Here is a 20,174-nt window from a genome sequence, read left to right on the forward strand (position 1 = left end):
AATGAAAGGTGAAAATCTCACTGAATCAGATAAAACAAAAGGGTACACTGCATTTCAGACAACATAGTTAGTTCTACATTGAAGATACCCAGTAATCTTTCTGGTTCATTTCCAGTCTTTCGCAATGTTTTCTGACAATCCCAAAGTGCAGTACATAGAATCAGGTAACATATCATTTATTGAAATATTTATGATCAAAAGAAGGCTGCCATGAGATAATTAAAAGGAAGTAGTACTAGAAATGAACAAAAACACTCAATCCAGTAGTAACTTAGAAATGCATAATTAATGCAAATATAATTCTCTGTGCATTCAGTATTATCCAATGGAGAGAGAAACCTAGGTCTAAATGTGTGGAAGTACAGGATTCTGAACTTCAGAGTCACTGGTGCTCTTATAAAACCTACATTTTAATTATAATGTAAGTCATTGTTGGTAGGGATGACCTATGATCTCTGACAGTGTTCTTTTAGGTGTAAAACAGGACTGTAGTCTAACCCTCTTCTCATTTCCATCTTTTTAAATTTAAGTCTTAGAATTTGAAACCACTTTTAGAAGATCTAGATCAGGGGTCAGCAGACATTACAGTGAAAGTCAAATCCAGCCCACTGCCTGTTTTTGGATATATATAGTTTTACTGGAACACAGCCAAACGCATTATTTACATGATGTCTAAGGCTGTTTTTGCACTACAGTGGCAGAACTAAGCAGCTGCAACACAGACCAGATAGCCCACTGATGGAATTTAGATGTATTGTCCCCTCCAAAACTCATGTGGAAATTTGATTCCCAGTGTGGCTGTCTTGGAAGCTGCTTGAGTCATGGGGGCAGATCCCTCATTAATGGGTTAAAGCTCTCCCCGGGGGTGAGGGGCCTTAGTGAGTTCTTGCTCTAATAGATCTCTCGAGAGCTGGTTGTTTAATAGACCCAGGCCCCTCCTCTCTCTCTCTCTTGCTTCCTCTCACCATGTGATCTGCTTGTACCTGCCGCTTTCTGCCATGAGTAGAAGCAGCCTGAGGCCTGTGTCAGATGCAGCCCTCCCAGAATCATAAGCCAAATAAACCTCTGTTCTTTATAAATTACCCAGTCTCAGGTAATTCTGGTATAGCAACACAAAACAGACTAATACACCCACAAAGCCTATGATATTTACTAACTGACCCTCTCTAAAAAGTGTGCCAACCTCTGATCTAGATCAATAGGTGCCAATATGCACACTCAAGTCTCTTGACCTCTTTTAAGCATAAAAAAGTTTTTGTGATTCCTTAATTGTACATTTTAAAACAGCTAATCAAGAAAATACAAATAAATAGCAAGGGCTACTCTGAATTCAGTACTGCATGTAAATATATAATAGTTCATGAATCAAAACAGTATCCATACATATTTGAAAAAAATAGAAGTATATATGTGAACAACTTATTTTATTTACTCAATCTAAAGATAATTCTTGTTGTACACGTGAATTGAACCAGGGACCCTCCTTGCAGACCACAAAACCTGGGAATCTAGGTTTCACGTTTCTTTGATCTGGTTTAAGTTTCCTTGCTACACAGAAGAAAATCTTATGCTGTTTAACCAATTCTGCTATATAATTGCTATCAGAAATAATGGCTTGATGGCAACCATTCTATTGTTTTTGCCAGACTTCTTAAAAATGTAATTGGCTTATATTCAAAACCTCAGTAATCTTGGTCTACTTATTTAGTTATTTTAGGGAACATTTTATAATACTCTGACCTGGCAAATTCAAAGGGAAGTTATGTTGCTCAGAACTGAATGTCACAGAAACATTTTAAGATTTTGTTCTACAGTTAATGTGGATGTCTGGTAACACCTACCTAGAAGTTTTTCAGACCAAAATCTTCTCAGCCATGTTTTAAATTGCAGAACTGTGAGAATATCATTTGTACCAGGGCTGAAACAAATATTTCTTCAGAAAATTCTGGTTTTGCCTGCAGATACCCCTTGAACCTGTTCTGTAAGCCAGCAAGATGGTCCATCAATCAGATAAGACACCAGGTTAAGCATCTCAATATTGCAAAAAGGAAACTGATAGCATATTTACCATTTACCCATTTGATCCCTACTATGGAAATATGCCCTCAGTATACACTATATAATACCTACACTACAAGACCTAACCATGAAATACGACTTTATATTCTTTGCTATCCAGAAACATTTTCCTTTCATTAGTCTAAATCTGCTTCCCTAAGACTCCCATCCATTGTTCTGAGTTTTGTGTCTGTGGGGACCCACTAGGAACCCCAGAGTTAGTATGAAGATTATTTTAAGCTGAAACCGTTTGAAACTCAACAGATGAAGAAAGAAGATTTCTTGGAGCTTCCCTTATCTGACTAACAGCAGCAACTTCTGGGAAATGAGGCTGCCATAAATTCCTTCTTTGGGTCAGTTCTACTCCCAGTAGGAATAACGAGAATATGAGGGCTACCATAAATCCCCTCTCCCAGAACTGTTATGGCTCTGAAGAAGATGGAAAGACCACTCATAACTATATATAAAAACATTATCACAAACTTTCTTATCTCCCATTTGTTCTTCTAGAAACTCATTTGTCTTTCCTAAAGAAACCTATTTATTCTTCCCATAGAAACTGTTTCTTCTCACTCCCTTTCCCCCAACTAAAAAGTTATATATATACCCTCGGTTAAATGTCCCCCTAAAAACTTAATCCCCACTGTAACTCCTGAGCGTGGGAAATCTTATTGTGGTAATTGAAAGGTGGGGCCTTGAAGAAGTGATTAAGTTAATGGTTTAATGGTGGTCATGCGTGTGGTTCTGAGGGCTTTAAAAGCAGAGTGCATAAGGAGCTGTCTCTCTCTCTTTGCTCAGCCATTTTCTACCATGTGAGACCCATGTGTTGCTGTAAAGCCACCACCAAAGAAGGCCCTCACCATAAGTGTTCTCTGGACTGTGGACTTCCCAGCCTCCAAAACTGCAAGCAATAAATTTTGTTTTCTTATGAATTACCCAGTTTCAGGCATTTCTCAGGCATTATAAGCAACAGAAACAAACTAATACAGAAAATTGGTACCAGAGAAGTGGGGTGTTGCTTATAACAACTACTTGAAAATGTAGAAGCAGCTTTGGAACTAGGTGTTGAGCAAAGGCTGGAAGAATTTGAAGGAACAGGCTAGGAAAAACCTAGATGCTGCTTAAAGTTTAGAAGACAAGGAAACCAGGGAAGGTTTAAAATGTTTTAGAGACTGCTTAAATGGCGGTGAGAATGATTATGGAAATATAAACTCTAAAGACCACTTTAAGGAGGTCTCATATATAAATGAAAAGGAGATTATTAGAAACTGGGACAAAGATCACCCTTGCTATGAACTTGCAAGGAACTTGGCTGAATTCTCTTCATGCGCAAAAGTTTTATGGAATGTGGAACTTAAAGATGCTGAACCAGGGTATCTGGTGGAAGAAATTTCTAAGCAGCAAAGCATTAAGGAAGCAGCATGGCTACTTGTCTCAGTCTACACTGAGTTATGGCAGCAAAGGAATAACATAAAGCCAGAATTTAAAATTAAAAGGGAAGCCAAGCATAAAGATTTAGAAAATTCATGGCATGGCCATGTGGTAGAGAAGCAGAAGGTGTTTTCAGGAGAAAAATACAATGGTGCAGCTCAGCAACTTTTTGCTAAGGAGATTAGTACAAAAGAAAAGAATTATCAAGAGAAGAGAAAAAAGACCTTAAAGGTGTATTAGTCCGTTTTGGGTTACTATAATAGAATACTTGAGACTGGGTAATTTATAAAGAACAGAGGTTTATTTGGCTCACAATTCTGGGACAGCTGCATCTGGCATGGGCCTCAGGATGCTTCTACTCATGGCAGAAAGCAGCAGGTAGCCAGTGGGTACAAGCAGATCACATGGCCAGAGGAAGCAAGAGAGAGAGAGAGGGGAGGTGCCAGGGTCTTTTAAACAACCAGCTCTCGCAGGAACTAACAGAGCAAGATCTCACTCAGGACCCCCCAAGGAGAGCATTAATCCATTCATGAGGGATGCGCCCCTATGATTCAAACAGTTTCCAACACTGTCACATTGGGGATCAGATTTCTGCATGAGTTTTGTGGGGACAACACATCCAAATTGTATCAAAGGCATTTCAGAGATCTTTGAGGCTGCATCTTCCATCACCGGCCTAGTGGCCTAGGGAGACAGAATGTTCTAGGGGAACATGCCCAAGGCACCCTCAACAGGCTTGCTGCCCAGGGCCATCTCAGGATGCTGCTCCCCACACCAGCACTCTGGCTGCTCTGGCTACTCCAGTCATGGCTAAATTGGCCCCAGGTGTGGCTGGACTCACAGCTTTGGAAGATACAAGCTGGAAGCCTTGGCAGCATCCACATGGTGTTGTTTGCAGGCTCATCCCAGACTTACAGAGATACCAGCATGCACTGCCAGCCTGCGAGAGCTGAAGCATCACCTGAGACCAGGAAAGCCATAGAAACGGAGCTGCCTGAGGACCGCACTAGAGTGCAAAAGATGGCAAACATGGAGTCAAGGTACATGATTCGCCAGCTTTGAGATTTAATGCCTGCCCTGCTGGGTTTTGGACCTCTTTCTCCTTTCTTCTGGCCTATTTCTCCCGTTTTGAATGTGAATATGTACCCTATACTTGTCCTACCTTTGTATCTTAGCAGTAGATAACTTGTTTTGATTTCAGATGGGACTTTGAATCTTGGACTTCTGAGTTGAAACAAGTTAAGACTTTGGGATGAAATGAATGTATTTATATGTGAAAAGGACATGAGTTTTGGGCGGCTGAGTTAGAATGCCTTGGGTTGAATGTCCTCAAAACTTAATCCCCACTGTAAATGTCAAGAGTGGGAAATCCTATTATAGTAATTGAAAGGTGAGGCCTTCAAGAGGTGATTAGGTTGATGGTTTAATGGTGGTCATGGGCATGATTCTGAGGGCTTTAAAAGGAGCTCATAGGAAGCTATCTCCCTCTCTCTGCCCCACCATTTTCTACCATGTGAGATGCTGCATTGCTGTAAAGCCACCACCAAAGAAGACCCTCACCGAATGTGTTCCCTGGACTTTGGACTTCCCAGCCTCTGAAACTGTAAGCAATAAGTTTTGTTTTCTTACAAATCACCCAGTTCCAAGTATTTTGTTGTAAACAACAGAAACAGACTAACACAGTATATAAGCCTTCAACTTCACCCATTTAATAACCAGCTACTTCTTTTGTTGGCTCCCACATGCATATTATAAACCTCTTTCTCCTGTCAATGGCTTGTCAGTTTAATTTGCAGGCTCCCAGACACTGAACCTAAGAGGGTAGAAGTTTTTTCCTTCCCTACATGTCCTAAAACAACATATTAGTTCTTCTGCCTTCACAGCTCTTACATCTCTTGTACGCCTCTATAGCATCTGTGGTTTAGGACTGTTGTGTGCTGAACTTCTGTCCTTGCAAGATTTCCTTTTCACTTGGGAGAAAGGACAAGGGAGGAGAGAAGAAGATGAATGAGTACATTATAAAAGGACTAGTTAGGTAAATTAGTCAGGGTGCCTATTCATTTCTACTTGATAAGCTGTAGCTCTCCCACCACTTCTCCTTTTAAAAGCCCAAGTGCCTTTAGAAATTTGTGATGGCAAATAGTTCTTAATTAAGGACTGTGTATATCCAAGCCAACTCCAGAACTCAGACCCTGCTAAAAGCCTGATCAGGAACTGTTCAGGGGTGATATAGGGGGTTAAAAAATATATATAAGCCCCTAGTCACTTTTTAGGATGCTCTCTAGTTAACTAATAAATTCCTCTAAAAATATGATTCCTAAAAACTGGACTAAAATTCAGGATAGAGGAGAACCAACAGCTTTCTAGTCTATAACACTCTATATTCATCAGTGAATGCTACGACTATATTAGTTAGCTTCTTAGTCCTTGAATATGGTTAGTTCCTGTTAACCTTACAGATAATCTCAAAATATTTTCCCGCAAATTACGGATAAGTAAAGTTTATCCATATATATTTGAACCTAAATGCAGAACCTCTGTGCTCGCTTCGGCAGCACATATACTAAATGCAGAACCTCACTTTTAACTGATGAATTTTGCCTTGATTTATCAACATATTCAACTATTGAGCACATTCTCTATGATGGTCATTTACTAAAAACTGTACATTAAAAAAAAGACAAGAAAATAGACGTTGTCCCTGCCCTCTAGATTACAGAATATCTTGGTGGTTTCATCATACTGTTTTAGTGTACCAATATCTCTTTGAATCCTAATTTTTTCAGTGTATTATCTATCCATCTCATATTTGTGAAAACTACAAATCCGATAAACATGACTCTCATGCCTTTATCAAGGAAATACTATTATTAAATAAGACCAGATTATAAAAAAAAAAGTCTTGTGTCTTGGTATAGACTTCCTGCATGTTTATATCAACTCTCTGATTGTCTAATTCAATAACTTTATTAACATTAAATCTACAAAATTCATGTTGTCCATATGATTGTCATGAGATACTTCATCAATTATTCAGGAAAAATCAAGATACACTATGTCATCTTAGAATTACCCTAAAAAAGAAAGGTAATAAGTTCTTAAATGAATCTATGTTAACTACTAGTCCTTATTACCTCTATCTCTATCATCGGGATTCAATTAGAAGACACAAACCACACTGTTCATCTGAAAAGACAGAATTTAATAAAAGATTTTGTTAACTAAGTTTAAAGTTTTAATATAAACAGTTGAGGGCTGGCTGGTTAGCTCAGTTGGTTAAAGCGTGGTGCAGATAACACCAAGGTCCAGGGTTTGATCTCTATACCAGCCAGCTGCAGAAATAATAATAATAATTATAAAGTAAATAGCTGAAGAAGAAAAAAAAAACTCTAAAGAATCTCAGAGACAGCAACTGCCAAGAAGCAGCTACCACCCTTAAGGCTGATCTAATTAAAGCTTAGAGGGGCCCAGGGAACTTAGACTTCTGAGAAGGCACTACTCAGCTGGTGCTGGTATCTCTGATTTCCAAGGAGAGGCCCAATGGGCCTGGGACCCTAGTGGTCTCTGAAGGTAGCTTGATGAAACTGGTCCTCAGTGTTAGAAAAACTGCAAGCTGGATCTGGTGACTGCTACAAGAAAGTACTGCTGCTGCAGGGATGAAAAAATGTTGTCAGGGCAGCATTCAGGAACAGCAAGCAGAGAGGAATGCCATGAAGCAGACAAGAAAGAGCAAGCCCCCTCCTCTTCTAGATTTTTCACTGCCCCCTATTTGCAACAGGGAGCAACTGGCAAAGCAGAAATGTGGCTTGCAGAGTCTCAGCCCCAAGGTCACAAGGCAGAATAAATAAGATGAATTTGCAGTTAAGAACAAACAAGATGGATTTGGGTAGATTTGGAGCAATAATTTAACTGGCAAAATACTTTCTGTTCTCCAGTCACACAAACTATCTGTTTAATAATCTACAACTTTGTGCAGGGGATCAAAATCAATGACACCTATCTATATCCAACACTTACTCATCTCCTGATACTCTGAAGAGTAATAATAATAACAACAACAAAAACCACATCTAACATTTATTTAGCATTTACTTTGTGCCTGGAACCGTTGTAAACAGTATACATATATTAATTCATTTAACCTTCCCAACAAACCTTTGACGCAGGCAGTGGTAGTACTCCCATTTTACAGATGGGACAATAAGGTATAGAAAAGTTAAATACCTTACCCAAAGTCAAACAGTCGTGGAAGAGGGCTTAGATTAAACCCAGGTGGTCAGACCCCAGGGCCCATGCTTTTGACCACTACATATGCTACAATACACACAACTTTCTCTAAATTTAAGGCAGTCTTTGAAATGCAACTCTTGTAGAACACAACTTGTTTACATGGTTTCTAAAGTTCATATCTAGAGTTGTAGCTATATGGAAAATCAAACTCTCACACATGGAAGGATTTTTCAATACTCTCTGTGGAGAATATCTAACCTGACAACACACTTCTAGTGCCCTGAGCAATATGGGATAAAATGGCAGAATAAAGGCAATGTAATCTGTTTACAACCCATCTCACAAAGGATTAAAAAACCTTAATTTTAATTTTTTCTCTAAATGGCTTGGAGTTCACAAATAGACATGATTTGAAACATAGCAGAGTAGTTAAAATCATAGAGATAAATGGTAGAATCGTGGTTGCCAGGGGCTGGGGGAAGGGAGAAATAGGGAGTTATTTTTTAATGGATAGAGTTTCACTTTTACAAGATGAAAAGAATTATGGAGATGGATGGTGATGATGGTTGCAAAACATTACAAATGTATTTTAATTGTACACTTCAAAATGATTAAGATGGTAAATTTTATGTTACGTATATTTTACAATTAAAAAATTGGAAAAAAAAGAGAATGAGAGAGATGATCTCTCTCTCTGTCATGTGAGAATACAGCAAGAAGCTGTCCATCTGCAAAGCAGGAAGTGGTTCTTGCCAGAAGCAAATTGGCTGGCACCTTGACCTTGGACTTCCCAGCCTCCAGAACTGTGAGAAATAAATGAGAAGTAAAAGTCAAAAAACCTGTAACAGTGTAAAAATGTCTCAAACATTTTCTTTGAAGAGTAAGGAATGGGCTCAAAATTAGTATTCATTAATACCTACATTTCTAGCTTCACCAGAAATTTCTACTCAAATGAAAAATAAATGTCTCAAATCCATTTCTTAACAACAAAGAACTTTTCAGGAAAACTATAATTATACCTTTATTTCACAGACCTGGCTTGGCCTAAGGCTAAAATTCTGAATCAACAAATGACTTATAGTATTAATACACTTTCTCTTTAGTTAAAAACCTTTAATTTGTATTATAAATATTGATTTTCCTTCATCAATAAATGAGGAAGATATAAGCAGTAATTTTCTTTATTTTATAATTCCTTTTATTTCAGAGATGCATATGAAATTAGAATCATTCCTTTACTATCTTAGAAACTATTGTTTTTATATAGCCTCGTTTCATTTAATACTTTTCTTCATTATCTAGTTTAATTCCCATTATTCACTCAAGAAGTATCTACGTCAGGCACTGCACAGATACAGTGGATTAGTTTGACAACAATTTTGTAACTTTAAATACTTAAAAATTATACTGCTTACATTATAGTTAATTTTTTCTTTTGATTGAAATAAGTTAGCAGATAATAAAATGCAGTAATAAACTTAGTATCAAATACGAATCCCTGGGCTGAGCCCGTGGCGCACTCGGTAGAGTGCTGCGCTGGGAGCGCGGCAACGCTCCCGCCGCGGGTTCGGATCCTATATAGGAATGACCAGTGCACTCACTGGCTGAGTGCCGGTCACGAAAAAAAAAAAAAAAAAAAAACGACAAATACTAATCCCTTTGCTTATCATTATTACAGACTCAAATTCCAGAGTACTGTGCCAATATAACCTTAAACCTCACAATAAAAACTAGTTTCTAACAAGATCCCCAAGGGAATTGACTATATTATTTTCCAGCAATAAGTCTAACATTCAGTAGCAAAAGGTATTTACAATTGATCACTATTTTCTTAGTGATCATATAAATCAGAGAATCTAATGCAGTGGTTAAGAGCACAGACTCCAGAGCAGACTGCTAAATTAGAATCCAAGGCAATTCAGCTTCCTAGCTGTGTAATCTTGAACAAGTCACTTAATCTCTCTGTACCTCAGTTGCCTTGTATAAAAGGGTGATGATAATATTACCTACTTCATAAGGCTGTTGTCAGTGCCTGGAACAGATTAACTACAATACAGACGTTAGCTGTAATAATCTGAAACACCTATACTTACAGAAGAAAGACTGTTTCCACACAAATACTCTATAATTTATATAGTTCTTCCAAATATATCTAATGAAAATTTTATTTTTCATAAAATATATTGGAATTTGTGGCCAATTTCTTAAACAATTATTATAAATGGTTTTCATAAATCTTTGTGGAGATTAGGAAGCAATGAATTTAACAAGAGCATTATTGGGCAGTGGAACAACATTCAAAAATCCCATTGCGACTAAAAATCAAAAGGGAGCCACCTATGCTAAAAGTTCCGTGTCACCAAACCCAAAGTAAGCTGTTGCCTGGCCTTCTGAGAAATCAGGAGAATGAGAAAGAGCCAATTTCTCAAACAGGCTAGTTTAAATCTTCAATAGGAATGATAATGAAGTACCTTCTGCTTTAATCCTTACGCAAAAGAAGTAACCTGATGTTAAATAATCAGTTATTTTTCTATTGTTCTATCTCCCTCTCCCCACCTTATAAGGAAAGTAACTTTGAAATGACCGATCTGCTTTTTGTTCTCTGCTTTTCTTCAGTCCTTTTTCTATCAACATCTTTTGCTCAGCTCACTGGAACATTTATTCTATTTTATGGAATGAAGTGTTGCCTAATTGTATCATCGCAATAAAGTCAACTGAGATCTTTAAACTAAAAAAAAAAAAAATCCTGTTGCTACATAATCTAAAACCACACGGATCCAAGACAGAACTCAATACAAAAATATTACATACAGAACAAAAGCAACTGTGGCAGTGTTTTTAGTACTTTCTCAGGAAACTGTGCAATCTGTTGAAAGATACTTTTCCTAATGATAAGAAACTACACACCAGGCCAAATGTCTAATAAAGGTGCCTGAATTCCAAAATCTTATTGGTATCATGCAAATTCCTGGAAGTGGAAGAAGAAAATACCCTGATGTGTGACCAGTTAACTCCAAAAGAAAAGGTACAATCTGAACCTAAGTGCTTAGCATTATTAAACATCCCTTCATATTAAATTACACTAATAAAAAAATCAGGAAACTAAGCTCCTAACAGAGGACAGATCACAGGGAAAGTCTTGTGGAGTTGACAATTTCCTTTGTTCTATAATTGACACAATAATCTCATAAGCACAATAAGGTTAACATGCTTGCATTAAAAATATCAAGTTACAGGCTAGCCAATTGGCTCAGTTGGTTAGAACAAAGCCTTGTAACATCAAAGTCAAGGGTTCAGATCTCCCTTACTAGCCAGCTGCCAAAAAAAAAAAAAAAAGATACATATACAAATATATGTATATATATACACACATATATATGTGTGTATATATATACATATATGTCTCAATTTACTTATAGACTTATGATTATTTAAAAGAAAGTTCAGATATCTTAACAGGTTCACATGGCTTTTTTTTTTTTTTGACAGGTAAGGGGATTGCAACCCTCGGCACGGTGTGGTCCGCACCACGCCCAGCCAGTGAGCGCACCACCGCACTCTCCTGAGTGACCCACAGGGCTGGCCCCACGTGGCTTTTTTCTAATTCACAGAAACACTCTTATCCACTTTGATTTCAGGTGTTTTCTACATAAATGCTTAGTGAACATTTATTTTACTTTAGAAGATATAAAGACAGATTCTACAAACCTTTATTCAACTATTTCTCAAAATACACCCAATAATGGCAAAATGCCACTCTCTGTCTCTATGGATTTGCCTAGAATTACTTCACATAAATAGAATCATACAACATACAATTTTTTGTGACTGGTTTCTTTTACTCAGAATGTTTTCAAGGTATATCCATGTTGTGTCATGCATCAGTACTTCTTCGTTTTTTATGACAGAATAATATTCCACTGTACAGATATACCATATTTTGTTTATCCACTCAGTAGTTAACTGATGCACCTGTGGGTTGTTTCCACTTTTTGGCTACTATAAATAGCAAATTGAATATTCATAAACAAGTTTTTGTGTGAACAAGTGTTTTCATTTCTCTTGGGTTTATACCTTGGAGTGGAATTTCTGGGCCACATGTAGCAAACTCTATGTTTAACATTTTGAGGAACTGCCAAACTGTTTTCAAAAGTAGCTGTACCACTTTACATTTCAGTAATGCATGAGGACTCCAATTTCTTCACATCCTTACCAAAACTTGCTACTTTCTTTTTTACTTTAGCCATCCTAGTAGATATGAAGTGGTATTTCACTGTGCTTTTGAAATGCATGACTAATGATGTTGCATACCTTTTCATGTGCTTATTGGACATTTGTATATCTTCCCTGAGAAATGTCTATTCAAATCCTTTGTCCATCTTTTAACTGGGTTGTCTTTTTATCACTGAGTTATAAGAGTTCTCTATGTACTCTGGATACAAGTCCCTTATCTAGTGTGTGATCTGCAAATATTTCCTTCCATCACGTGGGTTTTCTTTTCACTTTCTTTTTTGGCAGCTGGCCAGTACAGGGATCCAAACCCTGGACCTTGGTGTTAGCAGCACCATGCTCTTCCAATTGAGCTAAATAGCCAACTCTTCTTTTTCACTTTCTTGATGGTATCCTTTGACACACACAAGTTTTTAATTTTGATGAAATCCAATTTATCTTTTTGTTGTTGTTCCTTGTGCTTTTCATGCCAATTCTAAGAAATCATTGAGTAACCCAAGGTTACAAAGATTTACTCCAGTGCTTTCTTCTAAGAGTTTTTAGTTTTGTTCTTACATTTAGGTCTTTGATCCATTTCAAGTTAATTTTTGTGTATGGTGTAAGGTGGGGGTCCAAATTCACTCTTTTGCATGTGGATATCCAACACCATTTGTTGAAAAGACCATTCTTTCCTCCCCATTGAATGGTCACTGCACCATTACGAATCAACTGACCAGGCTGGCCAGTTAGCTCAGTTGGTTAGAGCATGGTGTTATAATACCAAGGTCAAGGATTCAGATCCCCAAACCAGCCAGCCGTCAAAAAAAAAAAAGAATCACTGAACATAACTGTAAGCATTTATTTCCGGACTCTCAATTTCAATGAACTATACAGATAACTCATGTTGCGGTTATGTCCTGATAAACCCATCATAACTTGAAAATACCATAAGTCAAAAATGCATTTAATACACCTAACTTACTGAACATCATAGCTTAGCGTACCTTACCTTAAACATGCACAGAACATGCCCAGCCTACGGTTGGGCAAAATCATCTAAAAGCCTATTTTATAATAACGTATGGAATATCTCATGTAACTTACTGAATATTATACTGAAAGTGAAAAACATAATAGTTGTATGGGTACTCGAAATACAATTTCTACTAATTGCTTATCACTTTCATACTATAATAAAGTTGAAAAACTCTAAGTTGAACCATCCTAAGTTAGGGACCATCTGTATGTTATCCTTATGCCAGCACCACACTGTCTTGACTACTGAAGCTTTGCAGTAGGTTTTGAAATTTGGAAGTGTGAATCTTCTAACTTTGTCCTTTTTGGGAGGGTGGGAGGGGGCTGGCCAATACCCCTGATCATGGTGTTATAAGCACTACACTCTAACCAACTGAACAAATGTTCTTCGTTTTCAAGATTATTTTGGCTATTCTGAGTATCCTACATTTCCATACAGATTTTAGAATCAGCTTGTCAGTTTCTACAAAAAAGGCAGGTGGAATTTTGATAGGAATTTTGTTTTTAATATGTATAACATTTGAGATAGTACTGCCATCCTAACAATGTTAAGTCGTCTGGTCTATAAACATGGGATGTCAAGGTTAGACTTATTCTTATTTTAAAACTACATTCTTTAAACAGCCCAGTCCAACTGCTAAAACAAAATAACCAAGCAAAATACCTTCAGCCCCAAAGAACTGAATCTAGTGCAACTTCACTTGGTGCTGCAGAGTTCAATCAAAAACAAAAGAAAAGTGGTCCAGTTATAAAGAAATTCCAGTAACATTTTGTTAGGATGTATCCTTTAAATCTAATCTAATCTTTTACTTTCTACATATTCATATAATTCTTTTCTAGTAAGTCTTTTCTTGTTTATCTATCATATTTCTTTCCTCTCAGATTCAAAAACTATTTTTTTCTTGTCTATAATCTTCTAAAAGCAAGCACTAATATCTTTTCTATATGCATAATTTGGCAAAATTTATCAACATTAATTTGATTTTCCTTTTATGATGAGTGACATTAGAGTACAATAATAATCTCGATAATTTTTATCTTTATCAAAGTGATATTCTTTATGCAATTCTGTAAGTGCAAATAATATTGATATCAAATTTGTCCTGCCATTTTCTGAATTAATTCCATAGTAAGTTAAAACAATACCACAGCGATTTTTGAACTTCTACTATGGCAAACATAGCCAGTGATAGCACAGAAACGCCAAGTACACACCAGTGAGAAAACCACATACAACAGTGATTCCTTCCCTTATTTAACATTCACAGCTAACTTTTCCTTTTTTTCACTCCTGCAAAACCACAATACAGAGTCAGATTTGTTATGTTATTTGGACCACCTGCTATTTCCCAGCAATCCTGCTCTTTATCTACAAAATAGAGTCAAATCCTCATTACAAATCATCAATTATTTGTGAAGTACAATCTCAAAATGAATCACAATCCAGATTACCGTACATTAACTTTATACTATTAATCATTTTAAATAAGGCATGTTCTTCAGACTGATGTGTCCTCTCCTAGAGGCAGTACAGCCATAAGATAAAAAAAGGAGTTTTTGGTAGTGATCATAGTGAAGCCAATTAGAGCCATACTATGACACCTACTTCCCCCCTCTTTCTTTTAACTATTACCACCTCTTCTATTCTCCCAGTACTACTTTTAGTCTCTAGTAAAAGGGACTAGTCTCTGGTCTCTAATCAAAGGACATTACTATTGCTTTCACTTTCTCAACAGCAAAAAAATACTAATGATTTTTAATGAAAAAAAAAGTTTTTTAGTGATAGTCTTTATTTCTATTTGTATGATAAAAGCTTTATTTTATGCTAATAAGGGCTTATGTTTCATGACAAAGCCTTATATTGCAACATTAAGTAGACATCACCAATGATGGACTCAAGCCAAAAATATTTAACTTGAATCCATCTAGTCTTTATACAGATTTTAATTTATAGGAAATAGAGGAACAAGATCATTGACACCACATGGGAGCTCCCAGGCAAATCCAAAAGGTAGGGCATTCTTCAGGATAACTGGTATGATGTCTGCAATGAATCTGTGTCAAGAAAAAAGGCACCACACTAGATTGAGAGAGATCTAAAGGACATTAACAAAGGTATGATCCTGGATTAGATACTGATTTAGATACACACACAGTTTTAAAGAACATTTTGAGGTTGACTTGAAATTTCTGAATTTTGTCTGGGCATTTAGTAACAGGAAAATTCACTTAATAAAGGGAAAAAAGTAGGTTTCAAAACAGTATCTATATATGTCCACCATACAAACCAGCAATCCTTCTTAAATACAGCTGTATTTCAAAAAGTGCAGGGAAAGATTCACGTTTTCTTTTAATTCTATTTTTCCATGAACTTTTTGAAGCACCCCTGTATTCACCGCCCCCCCAAAAAAAGGAAACATGGAACACACAAAGACTTGTATGTGAATGTTCATAGCAGCTCTATTCATAATTATCAAAAGCTGGAAACAACCTAAATGTCCATCAACTGGTGAACAGATAACAAATTGCAGTATACACATAACAGTGGAGTAGTACTGAATAAGAAAATGGAATAACCTTCTATTACTTCTACTGACTTTGGTAGTGATTACTCAATTGTATATATTTGTCAGACTTCATACAACTATACACTTAAAATTGGCAAATTTTACTGTATGTAAAGCATTCCTAAATAAAGCTGATTTAATAAAAAGTAAAGACATTTTGTACAGTTTGATCTTATTTTAGTTAAAATACCTATGCACATTTGTGTGTGTGTGTGTGTGTGTAAACATTCTTAAATAAAAAGATTTACAGAAAGAGCTCCAGAAGGGTACATATCATGGTATCAATAGTAGTAATCACTGGGCATTGGTAATGTTATGGATTTTTGTTGGGTTTTTTTGCGCATCCTACATTTTCTAATTTTATACAACACGCACATGCAGCTTTTCTAATAATAAAAGGGTTTTTATTTTATTTTTTGACTTTCATATTAGTAGCGAAAATAAAACAATTTTTCTTAAAATAAAGATTTGCTTTGATTTAAAAAAGGAAATTTTCTTATATAAATGTCTATGGGTTATCAATCTCTGGGTCTGTAGTTTATAAATTTACTTACGCTTGTGATTTTGGAGATACATTTTTATTGCTAAAATAATATTTACAGAGTAAACAATTATTTTTTTGATTCAAAATGAATACACGTTCAATGAACACAAATATGTTCCAAGCATCATATTTGTACCATATAGTGTCTCTAGTTTCTCCCCTTGTAAAATAACCATTCAGCCAGGCTACTGAAGAGACAGCAAAATAAAAGTACTGCTAAGTTTAAGTTCAAACATCAGGCTTTCTCTCTAACAGAGTTTTTTTAAAAATCACAGTAATTCAAAGGAAGCAAGAACTGTAACCATCAAATTTAATTTTTTAAAAATGCTTCTGCTTTTAGGAGAAAAGTATTGAAAAAACAGCACACTTGTCAAATTAAAAGACAGAAACAAACATACAAAAACCCATAATACTAAATAAGAACTAAGGGGTAAAAATTAACAGCTATGAATCACGCTTTTATTATTTTTAATAACACTTATATTTATATATTTTTAATAATATTTTAAAATACATTGTCAGACACACTATGCACCAGCCTAGATATATAAGGCTGTTAACAATACAACTACGTGGTATGAGACACTTTGTCTTCTTAAACTGTTCCTCAAGCACTCAAGGGATTTCTTGGGTCACAGAAGAGTGATGGGGACAGGAAGAGGCTTAGGGTTTTTGTTTGCGGTTTTATCTTTGTGGGTTTTTTTTGTTTGTTTCATTTTGTCTGTGGTTTGGGGTTTTTTTGTTTTTCTTGGTTTTGGTTATTTCTGGTTTTGTTTGCTTTTTGGTTTTTGGCTTACTTTTAACTGGAGTCAATTAGCAGAAGAAAATAAACAGCAAATATCAAATCTCTACCACATGCAAGGCATTGTTCTAAATATCTATCTACATCCTCTTTTATTTAATAGTTCTCTGGGATGGATATTACTGTCTGATTAAACATAAGAGAACACTGGGATGCATAACAGTTAATACTTCTCAAAGTGCCTACAACTAGTAAGTAGCAGAGATAAAACATAGACACATAAACCTAGTCAAGGTCCATATATACTTTCAAAGACCATTCTTCCTCACTAATTTTGGGGGGAAGATTTGAACCAGAAAATTGGAATAGACACCACTAAATGATGAAACTAGGACATATCCAAAAATCAACTGTAATTCTAGCAATGAACAATATGAAATGAAATTTTTAAAACAGTTCAAATAAAAGGCATCAAATAGAACAAAATACTTACGAAAAAAATTTTTAAAGAAGTGCAAGACTTGTACACTGAAAACTTTAAAACATCATTGAAAGGACAGATTAATCACATCACTATAAAAATTCCAGCTGCCTTTTTTGCAGAAATTAATAAGCTGATCCTAAAATCCATAGCAAATAAAAGGGACCAGTCTTGAAAAAGAACAAAGTTAGAGGACTTACTCTCAATTACAAAATCTGTTTAAAAGCTACAGTAATCAAATAGTGTAGTACTGACATAAAGATGACACATAGATCAATAGAATAGAATTAAGAGTCCAGAAATAAAACCTCACATACGTGGGCCAGCCCGTGGCTCACTCAGGAGAGTGCGGTGCTGATAACACCAAGGCCATGGGTTCGGATCCTCTTAAAAAAAAAAAAAAACCTCACATATGGTCAACTGATTTCCAAAAAGGATGCAAGGACCATTCAATGGGGGAAAGAAGTCTTTTTGACATATAATGCTGGGAGAACTGGATATCCATATGCAAAAGAATGATTAGACCACTACCTCATACCATACACAACAACTCAGAATGAATCAACAACCTAAATATGAGGGATGAAAGCATAAAACACTTAAAAGAAAACACAGGAGTAAATCTTCAAGACGTTGGATTTGGCAATGGATTCTTAAATATGACACCAAAAGCATGAGCAAAGGAAAAAATAGATAAACTGGACTTCATCAAAATTAAAAACTCTTTTTTGCATCAAAGGACATTATCAAAAAAAGTGAAAAGACAATCTACAGTGGGAAAAATATTTGCTAGTCATATCGGATAAGGGTTTATTATCCAAAATATTCAAGGAACTCCTACAACTCAATAATAAATAAAGACAAATGACCCAATTTAAAAATAGGCCCAAAAAATGGACAAAGAATTTGAACAGACATTTCTCCAAAGATACGCAAATGGCCAATAAGCACAGGAAAATATGCCCAACATCATTAGTCATCAGGGAAATGCAAATCAAAACCGCAATGAGATACCACTTCACACCTACTAGGATGGACAAAGTTTAAAAGATACACAATAACAAGTATTGGCCAAAAGGTAGAGAAATTGGAACTCTCATACATTTCTGGTGGAGACGTAAAATGGTGCAGCACCTTACAAAACAGTTTGGCAGTTCCTCAAAATGTTAAACAGTTATCATATGACCCAGCAGCAATCCTACTCCTAGGGATATACCCAACAGAAATAAAAATGTTTGCCAACCCTAAAACTTGTACACAAATGTTCATAATAATAGACATAAATTGGAAAAAACTCACAGGTCTATCAACAGATGAATGGATAAACAAAATGTGGTACATCCATTCAATGGACTATTATTCAGCAATAAAAAGAAATGAACTACTGATACAAGTTACAACATTAATGACCCTCAAAAAAACTGTGCTAAGTGAAAGTCATCAGTCTCAAAATACCATATATTGTAAGATTCCATTATGTGAAACATCCAGAATAGCTAAATTCATAGAGACAGAAAACAGGTTAGTTATCACTAGGGGCTGAGGAAAAGGAGAATAAGGAATGACTGCCAATGGGTATGGGATTTCTTGTGGGGTGATGAAAATGTACTAAAAGTAGATAATGGTGATGGTTGCACAACTCTGTGCATATATAACAAACCGTGAAATTCTACACTAATGGGGTTAATTTTATGGTTGGTGAATGATATGTCAATTAAGCCTTTTTTTAAAGACACACAAAGAAGACATTCACATAAGCTACTAAAACAACACACTGAGAAACTAAAGCACCTAATTTTTCAATTTTTCTTCTACCTCCAAAATTCTTGTCTTCCTATACATGCATATTCTGTCCAGTGAACAACAACAACAAAAAAACCCTATTGAAATGAAACCAAATAAATGAAATTCAACTTGATCAGGAAAAAAGCCTCAGAAATACCAAATAACTTTTCAATCAAACAATTCTATTTTAACATTGACTCTGAACTAAACATAAGTCTCAATTTCAAAATTTCTCATGAAGACTACAAAAACTCAGGTTTAAGCAAATTGCCAACTTTCCTGAATAAACTAATTCAGATTTGCTTTGATGCAAATGTAAATATTTACCTACCTCAATGGAACAAAATCCTGTAAGCCTAGTTAGTATTCTCAAATGGCGAAGAAAAAGAAACATGCTCTTTTCAAAATTAAGAACTTTGTTTCAGAATTAATTTTAACCTAGCTACGGTATACATAGTTGATCGTTTATACTAAGCAACACGTGAAGGTACTACAAAAAGTTCGTGGGAAAAGACTTAAAAGAGACTACCCTCCGATACCCTGTTTTTGCTTAGAATATACTGAAAACGTGGTATTATAAAGCCACAAAAGTTGAGAGCTGAGAAAAATCACATATACAATAAGGCCAACGAAGACATTAATTTCAAGAAGCTCCTGAAAATGTCTCAGGAACTCCTATTTGGCAAACTCCTTAGTCATGCAGGCTTCCTACAAATATTTACTGACTCATCTTCTATGTGCCAGGCTCCATGCCAGGTACCAGGATGCCATGGTCAGGTATAAACAAACAGGCTCCTGCCTGCAGGAAGCTTACTCTCCAAAACAGTGCTTGCCAAACTCGCAACTTCGGGAGCTTGTTAAAAATTCAGTCTGCTACCTTGCCTTGGGGAGCCAGAGTCCGTGGGCCTACAGAAGAAGGGATGTGAAGATTGCATTTTCATCAAGTGCTCCTGATTATTCCTCCGCCCTGGCTGTTTTGGGAGCCCCCGCAAAAAGCTTAGGAGCGCATTGATCATCAGGGCCATCCCATCCCTCCAGCGGGAGTCCCACCTCCAAAGTCCAGTTTGCTCATCATCCCTCACCTTGACAGGT

The 20,174-nt window shown here is 36.2% G+C and overlaps 1 protein-coding gene across 1 annotated transcript in view; it reads right to left on the reverse strand.

Annotated features, from left to right (window-relative positions):
- TTC28 (tetratricopeptide repeat domain 28) overlaps positions 1 to 20,174 on the reverse strand; it is a 703,516-nt gene that overhangs the window by 682,725 nt on the left and 617 nt on the right. The window lies entirely within an intron of this gene.

This window comes from Cynocephalus volans, chromosome 2 (assembly GCF_027409185.1).
Source record: "Cynocephalus volans isolate mCynVol1 chromosome 2, mCynVol1.pri, whole genome shotgun sequence".
Lineage (NCBI taxonomy): Eukaryota > Metazoa > Chordata > Mammalia > Dermoptera > Cynocephalidae > Cynocephalus > Cynocephalus volans.